The following is a 9,468-nucleotide window of genomic DNA, read 5'->3' as shown; positions in this document are numbered from 1 at the left end:
TTAGCGATTAGTAGTAACTCTACCTAATTATCTTAAGCTTCGTTTACGAACGTATATACGTACGTCTCGACCGTCTAATTTATTCGTTTCGTAGATCCGTCCGTTTTAGGGTAATATATAGTAGATAATCGGCGTACGATACCTAGTAGCTAATATACTCGTTTCTATAGAGCGCTTACGAACTAGGTTCCTCTATTTAATATAATAGCTCTCGATAAACCGTAGGTCCTATAGAATATACGTAGGAATAGGAATACTATATCTTACGACTTAATCGTACGTATCGGTTTAAGGATAACTCCTTTTCCTAGTCGGTTCGTAATTACCGCTAAATTTATATAGCCTAGACTCTCTAGGAGCTTCGTAATAAAGTCGATAAATATCTCGCTCTATATTTAGTTCGATATAAAGAGAAGTTTTAGAAATCCTTATTTCCTTTTCCTCTAGGCTTTTATTCGTTCGTAGATATCGTAGTTTCGTACGAATCGTTAAATATTCTATAGTATATTCGGCTAGAAGAATTATCTTACTATTAAAGAGCTCGTTACTTCTCGTCCGAAGTATTCGCTAATTACTAAGTCGTAGGTTTCTTAAATTAGGAACGTATATAAAGGTTCTAAGTTCGGAATCTATAGTCTTCTACGAAAGTATACGTTTCCTTAACTATCGATTATATACTTAGCGATAAATACTTTTACCGCTAGAAAAGATAAAAACTTCGGTATTTCTCGAGTAATTAAATTCTTAATCTACTCGTACGTTTCGTCCGACTCTACTATCGTAAATTAGTTAGTATTAACTACGTTACTCGCTAGTTAGTCTCCGGTAGGAGATTCCTCTACTCGTACGGAAGCTACTTAAATCGCTTTTTTCGCGTCGAAGAACTTCGGCTTTAGTAGTCTTATTATATAATACTATAGCCGGTCGTCCTCCTCTTCTTTCGGTATATCTTATTCTCTTCGCGATAGCGCGTCGGCTTATACGTTATCCTTTCCTTTAAGGTAGAAGATCGTAAAGTTATATCGTAAGAGGATAAGAGACTATTATATTTACTTCTTCGTAAGCTTTCGTATAATTATAAAGTACTCTAGATTCTTATAATTTAATTATATCTCGAACTTATCTACGCTCCTTAACTTAGCGTTCTATTCTTTAAGATAATATATAATAGCTAGTATTTCTTTATTATATATCTCGTAGTTATATTCCGCGGGTAAATTCTTTTTTAAAAAGAATATATAGAATCGTACGAAACCGTCTTCTCCTATCTAGAATAAGGTACTATTTATATACTATTTAGAAGTATTAACTTCTAGGAACGTTTCTTTTATATAGTTAAATAGAGCGAGGATTAGAGCTATTATAAATATCTTCTTTAGTTATACGAATACTATATCGGCTTCCGAATTTTAATAGAAAGTTAAATCCTTTCGTACGAGTTTTATAATTAATAGGATTATCTTCGAGAAATCCTTAATAAACTTTCGATAGAAGTTTACGAAATCGATAAAACTCTAGACGCCTTTAATAGACTTAGAAGCTTACTATTCTTAGATTACGATAACCTTTACTAGATTTATTCGTACGCCTTATTTCGTATTAATAATAAATTCTAGATACTTTATCGACTTAACTTTAAACTCGTATTTATCGATATCGATCTAAAGCCCTACTTCGCGGAGTCGACTTAGGACTTTTTATACGTAGTTTTAATACTCTCGTTATATTTTCGAAGAATAGATTAAGATATCGTCTACGTACGCCGAGTAGAAAACGTTAAGGTAATCTCGTAAGGCCTAGTTAATATACTTCTAGAACGTACTAAGCGCGTTAGTAAGTTTAAAAGGAGTAACTAGCTATTCGAAAAGGCTATATTTTATACGAAATACTATTATCTACTCGTCTCCTTCTATAATCTAAATTTTATAAAAGGCCGCGATAATATTAAGCTTTATATACTACTTTACTTATTTAATATTTCGTAGAGTCTCGTAGATTAGTAGTAATAAGTATCGATTCTTCTTCGTTAGCTTATTTAGCCCTTAATAGTTAATATAAAATCGTAATTCTCCTCCTAGCTTTTGTACGAAGAGAACTAGAGCCGCCGCTAACGAGTTACTTACTTTAATAAATCCTTTATCGAGGAGTTTAGTAAGCGTATATCGTAGTACTAAGAGTTTATCTCGAGATATATTATATAGCGGACTCTACGGAACTTAAGGTTTCTTTTCGTCTTTTAGTTCGAAGTCGATCGCGTAGTCGATTTCCTTTCCTCGTAAAGGGAGTAACTTTTCTACTTTCGTACGACTAAAGATATCTAAGAAATAGTAGTACTATTAAGGAAGCTTCGTACGCGAATTAATAGGCGTCTTTACTCTAAGTACTTTTTTAATATCCGCTATCGTCGCCGAGAATACCTAGGTCTTCGTACGCTTCTTACTTCTCTAAGCTAGTAGACCGAATACTACGACGAAGACCTAGCTATAGTCTAAGGGCGTATATAGTTTTTATAGTATATTATAGACCTTTAGATCGAAATAGTCTATTAAGAAAGAATTATTCGCGACGCTAAGACGTACGCCGTTCTTCTTTATCTAGAGTAGCTTAAGGATAATTTCGTACGCTAGGTTCGAAATAATATAGAAGAACGCTATATCCTTATAGCTATCGATATCGACTTTAACCTTCGCTACTTCGAAGATTTTAGATCGTATAAAGGAGTCGAATTCGGAGATCGAACGAGAAGTAATAGAAATACGCTCGAAAGAATAGCGAGAAGCGAAGCGAAAGTTAATTAAACTATACGATAAATAACTAGAATTAATTAGAGTCGATATATAATATTACTTATCTAAAAGTAATAAAACTATAAAGGATTAGTTATCTATCGAGGACCGAAAAGCCTTCTATTCCTTCTTCGTCTTCTTCGTACGCTCCTATCGATAACTTCTAGTAGGAGCTATTCTTTTAATAATTCCTTATTATCGTCTATAGTTTCTAGTACTACTATTCTCCTCTTCGTCTTAGGTCGTACGACGAAAAGGAGAAAGTATTTAACGATAAAGTAACTTCGTTAGTTATAGCGAAGATACGCTCTAAGCTCTCTTTTCTAGTTAAGTATCGTTTACGATACCTATAAAGCTTTCTATAGTCTCGCTAAGGACGCTATAGCTTATACTATCGACGTCTAATCTATCTTATCTTTCGTACGACTAGTAGTATCGAATAGATTACTCCTAGATATCTTCTCTCTAGCTTTCTTCTATCGAAGAGCCTCTAGGTTTATATTAATTGTATAGAGGAGAGTATAGTACTCTCTATAGGTTAATAGAATTAGCGTTATAACGAGGGCGCTCTTTAGGTCGTATAAAAGGTAGTTTAATATAAATATCTTCTTTATCGGGTCGGCCTAGTTTAGTCCGCCGGCCTCGAGTAGCGTACGATTAAACTCGACGAGAAATACGCTAAAGGACTTTCCGTCCTACTTTAACTAAGAAAGCTTTCGTAATACTCTCTCTACGACGTCGACGTCCTTATACGCCGCCTTTAATTAACTAATAAGTTCTTTCGTATTTATTTCGAGAGTTAATTATACGGAATTAATCTACGAGCTAACCTAGGTAAGGGCGTAGTCCCTTAGTCTACTATAGAGATATTAAAATCGTACGACTTCGGTTTCCTTTTATTTATCGACCGCTAACTTAGCTCGAGCTTAAGTAAGCTACGACCGAAACTCTAATCTTTTTCTATTAAATTTAGCTAGTTCGGAGAACTTAGTCTTTCGTCGTATAGGATCGGATTTCTATATAGCGCTCGCCGTCGTAGAAGTCGTTACTTTAGGCGTACGAGCTCGTACTCTATTCTATTAGCCGAGTTAATCCTCGAGTACTATTATCCTTTAGTTTTAAGCCTATAAGAGCTAGTATAGCTCTACCGCCTACGCTAGAGCGGTTTCCGTTAATTACTATTCGTTATCTATTTCGTACGCGGTACTCTTTCGCTACGTACGATAGGGAGCTTTAGAATAATATAGAGGTTTAGCTAGAAATTTAGAGTAATTCGTCTAACTACCGTATAACGAGGATTCTAAAGCTAAGGAGAGAAAAGGAAAAGAGAAAATCTATCTACTATACGAATAAAGGAAATACTCCCTAGCTTCTCCTATAGTAGGTTAGTATAGTTTCCTAGGAGATAATCGATAGAGAGGAGTTACGTAGCTTCGGTTATATAGTTATATAGCCTAAAGGTATACTACGAGTAATCGCTCTAGGGCGTACTCTAGAGCTTTATACGAGTTTAACTCGTAATATATATAAATCGCGTACTACTCGAGAATAAACGATATAGAAACTTATAGCTTTCTTTTTAAGAAAGTAGAACGTTATAGAGCGTAACTATAGAATATTAAATTAGAAGATATTAACTATTATAGAATTCTTTAAGAAATAGCGCTACTACTTAAAGAAAACTACGACTAGTACGCTAGTCCTAATTAATTATAATATATTAAAGTATTTTATATCGATAAAGGCGCTAAATTATAGATAAGTACGCTAAATAAAGATACTTAATACTTTTAACTTTATAATATAGTATCGAAAGGAAAAGGAAAACTTCGTTAACGATCTATTTTATCGACTAAACTATATAACTTCTTAGAAGTATTCTAAGAACTTATTTTTATAACTTCTTTAGTTTCGCCTAAGTAGCGAGGAAGATTCGCTATTAAATAGTAACTTAAGCGCTATAAGTATTTCTATTTATACTATAACGCGAAGATTAGTCTAATAAACTAAAGACTCGATTAAGAGTAGTTTCTATATTCTAGTAGAATAGGATACGCGTAAGGACGAGGTATATAGATTTCTTAATACTCTTAATAAAGGTATAAAGTTAAAGTCTAGTAATAATATATTTTTAGTACGAAGTAGACGCTCCTCGTAGTCTATAGTAAAGCTTAATATATACTCTAGTTATAGACGAGGACGCTATTACTTCGACTTAAAAGAACTAAATCTTAGATAACTTAGTTAAGGAATTATTAGCGCTATAAAGTATCGACGCGTAGTATAAAAAGCGTAAGTAGAGTAAACTACTCGAAGAAAGAATTTTCTAGAAGATTTAGAAAGGAATATAATACGAGAACTCTATAAATTTCGTACGAAGGTAAGGCGCGATATATATACTTTATAATCTTAGTATAAAATTAAAGATTTTAAGAACGAATTATAATAACTCCTAGTAGAAAGGCTATTTCGACCGAGAAAGAACTCTTACTATTATTAAACGCTTTTATTAGTAGTCTAAACTAGCGAAGGATATACGAATCTATATTTCTTTATATAATATATATTAACGTATAAAAGTATCGAGATATAAGCTATATAAACTATTAGCGATACTACTATAGTCGAAAAAATCGTAGTAGAATATATCTATAGACTTTATAACGAAGCTTTCGTCCTTAGCTCATAAAAGAATAGCGTATAACGCGCTACTTATAGTAGTATATTAACTATTTAAAATAGTTCGCTATATTTCGTACCGCGTAGAAATTATAGTCGAAGAACTAAGAAATATTTTAATAAAAGAAATATTTACTCGATTTAATATACTTCGAAGTATTATAAGTAATAGAAGTACGATATTTACTTTAATATACTAGGAAATTCTATACTATTACCTAGTAATTAAGCGATAATTTTCGATTATATTCTATTCTTAGATTAATAGATAGACTAAGAAAATAAATTAAACTCTAGAATATTATCTATATTACTATATTAATTACTATTAAGACGACTAAGTTATACTACTACTTAGCGCGAAGTATATTTATAATTAGATAATTAATACTATAACTAAGAAAATACTATTTTCTTAAGTCTTAATATTTAAACTTACGATAAATATTAATATCGTACGAAAATTATAGAAGGATAGTAATAATTTCGTATAAGCGAAAGCTAGAACGCTTAAAGAAGCTCGATAAAAAACTATAGTATAGTAGAAACGAGTATAGTATAGTATAGTAAAGTACTATAATAAGCGTTAAGAACTATAAATATATATTCTAAAGAACTAAGTTATACTATTCTCTAAGTTTATTCGTACGCGAAGAATAAGTAAAAAACTAAGTAACTAGTTCTTAAAGCCTTTTAAAGTACTTAAAGTAGTAAGTTAAAATACTTATATACTAAAGCTACTAACGAAGTATAGAAAGCTATATAATATATTCTATATATCGTTACTAGAATCGTATTATATACGATCTAAGAGCGAGAAGTCTAGGCCTATTAATATAGACGAAGATAAATAGTAGAAAGTCGAAAAGATTCTCGACTACTAAAATACTAAGGTAGAACGCTAATATCTAGTTAAGTAGAAGAGTTTTTCTAAGGCGGAAGATACCTAGGAATCCGCGGAATATCTACTAAACGCGGATAAACTACTCGCTAAGTTTAAGAAAATATATAATCTTTAAGAACTTAAGTAGATAAGATTACGAGTAAAAATTAGAAAGTAGAAATAAAATAAAAATATCTTTATAAGGCCTATTTAGAATATAGTATATATAAAGTATATAAAATAACTACTACTTAATAGTTATAGAGCTAAAGAATAATAAGAAGTTAAAATCTAACTTTAAAAATCTATAAAAGTAGAATATAAAATAAAAAAGTATACTATTAGTATAGTAGAGTAGTACTTAAAGCTAGAAATCTACTTAAAGCTAGAACTAGAGCTAGAGTAATAATTAGAATCCTTAGTAGAACTATTAGTTTTAAGACGCTTTAAAGGTATAGTAGAAAATTTAACTATAAATCGCTTACGAGTTATCTACTTTATAAGTTTATTTAATAATAATTATTCTAAGTTAGTAAAAGTATAGAAATTCCTATTAGTAGTATAAAGCTATTTACTCTTATTACTATTAGTATCTATATAGAAGTATCGTTATATTCGTTTAGTAGACTAGTTATTAGTAGCTTTAATCTTAATATCCTCTATTATTATATTAACTCTAAGCTTATTAGCGATTAAATTATATAAATTTCTCTTAGGCTAAGGAAGTAGAGTAATTCGGGCCTAGAGAAAGTATTAATATAAGGAAAGTATAGAAGTAGTAGAAGAATCTATAGCTTAAGCTTAAACTTTAGCTAAAGTTTTAATAGTATTAAGTATTAGAAGAGATATTATAGAATTAGAATTCTTCTTATCTAGTTTAGTAATTAAGAAGCTTATAAATTTATTACGAGATATAACGCTAGAAGTAATATAGTAGACTATATAATTAATTACTTCTATAATAGAACGATCTAGTATAGGATTAGTAAGGGAATAGCTAGGGAGATAAAAAGCTTACTAGAGTAAATAATCTAGCTAATACTACTAGGCTTAATAGAATCTATAGTAAACTTAACTAGAATCCTTATAGTATAGATTAAATATAAGAATATCTAGAAGGTTAGTATAGAAATAGTATAGGAAAAGGAAACTTACTATCTTATAAGTATAATCTTAGATTTTATACTAAGTATATTTCCTATTCTTAGTCTTATTATAAGAGTATAAGTAACTTAACGAGAATACTAAGATAATTAATTAATTACTATATAGTCCTTAGAATATCGACTATAAAAACTTAAGGAGTCTAAAAACTTCGTATACGATTCGTATAGCTCCTAAGGTCTTATATACTAGGCCCCTTAGTATTTTAAAACTAGTCTTAGTATAAAATAGGTACTTCTAGAGTCTATCGTAGTTCTATCTCGTAATAATTACTCTCCTTCCTCGAAGTATACTCGTTCTTAAGTATAAGAGTAGTAGGTAAAAAGTAGTATTCTAGTATAGCGCTATATACGTTCTATATTAATATTAGAAAAAACGTAATATATTTTCCTAATCTTAGGGTCGCTCTTAATCCTAATTTATTCTACTCTTAGGAATTATTTCGTATTTACTTTAGTTTACTTAATTCTAGCGAAACTTCGCGTACTTCTCGTACTCTAGTATAGTATATATAGTAAGCTATACCTATAAAGCTAAACTTTTTAATTATTTAATCTTCGCTATTTAATCTTCGTTAAGGTCTTAACGATTAGTCCCTAGGTAAGGAGTATATTAACCTTCTTCTATTCTATTTTTCTTCTTCTTTTTTTTTATATCTCTTATTCCTTAAGACTTCCTTCCTTAGTAAGTCCTATAGTTAGCTCTTTACTTTTTCCCTACTAATAATATACTAGCTACTTATCTTCTTATCTCTATCTAGAATTTCTATATAAATTTCTATTTTTTTCTAGAATAGTTAAAGTTAATCTAGTATACTAATCGTACTTATTTAGTATACTACCTAGTCGAGCCTTCGTTTTATTAATTTAAGAGAATATTAGTAATAAAATTATCGAGTATATTTATATAAGATATATAAGATTCTTAAGAAGGAATAACTAAGTATTACTTAATAAGAGTAAGCTTATTCTTCTTATACTAAGTATATATTAATTCTATTTTAGATAGAGAGATTTAATATAAGACTAAGAATAGAAAATATACTTAGTATAGAATCTAAGGTTATACTTATAAGGTAGTAAGTTTCCTTTTCTTATACTATTTCTATACTAACCTCCTAGATATCCTTATATTTAATCTATACTATAAGGGTTCTAGTTAAATTTACTATAGATTCTATTAAGCCTAGTAGTATTAACTAGATTATTTACTCTAGTAAACTTTTTATTTCTCTAGCTATTTCCTTACTAATCCTATACTAAATTATTCTATTATAGAAGTAATTAACCGTATAGTCCGCTATATTACTTCTAGCGTTATATCTCGTAATAAATTTATAAGCTTCTCGATTATTAAACTAGATAAGAAGAATCCTAATTCTATAATATCTCTTCTAATACTTAATACTATTAAAACTTTAGCTAAAGTCTAAGCTTAAGCTATAGATTCTTCTACTATCCCTATACTTTCCTTATATTAATACTTTCTCTAGGCCCGAATTACTCTATTTTCTTAGCCTAAGAGAAATTTATATAATTTAACCGCTAGTAAGCTTAGAGCTAATATAATAATAGAGAATATTAAAATTAAAGCTATCGATAACTAGCCTACTAAACGAATACGACGATACTTCTATATAGATATTAATAGTAATAAAGGTAAGCGACTTCGTACTACTAATAGGAATTTCTATACTTTTACTAACTTAGAATAATTATTATTAAATAAACTTATAAAGTAGGTAACTTATAAGCGACCTATTAAGACTAAGCGATACCCTATTAATACCTAGTTATATAATTAGGCTTATATAAGCTAGGATTACGTAGTATCTATTAGGTAAGGCTATACTTAAGCCTTACGAAAGATTCTATAAAACGCTATTCTATTCTATAGGATTAGAAATTACTTAACTTAATTTCTAAGCATCCTAGGAGTTAACTCGTATTTACGAAT

Source organism: Exophiala aquamarina (assembly GCF_000709125.1).
Source record: "Exophiala aquamarina CBS 119918 chromosome Unknown aczIA-supercont1.8, whole genome shotgun sequence".
Taxonomy (NCBI): domain Eukaryota; kingdom Fungi; phylum Ascomycota; class Eurotiomycetes; order Chaetothyriales; family Herpotrichiellaceae; genus Exophiala; species Exophiala aquamarina.
Note: the sequence above shows the minus strand (reverse complement) of the source record.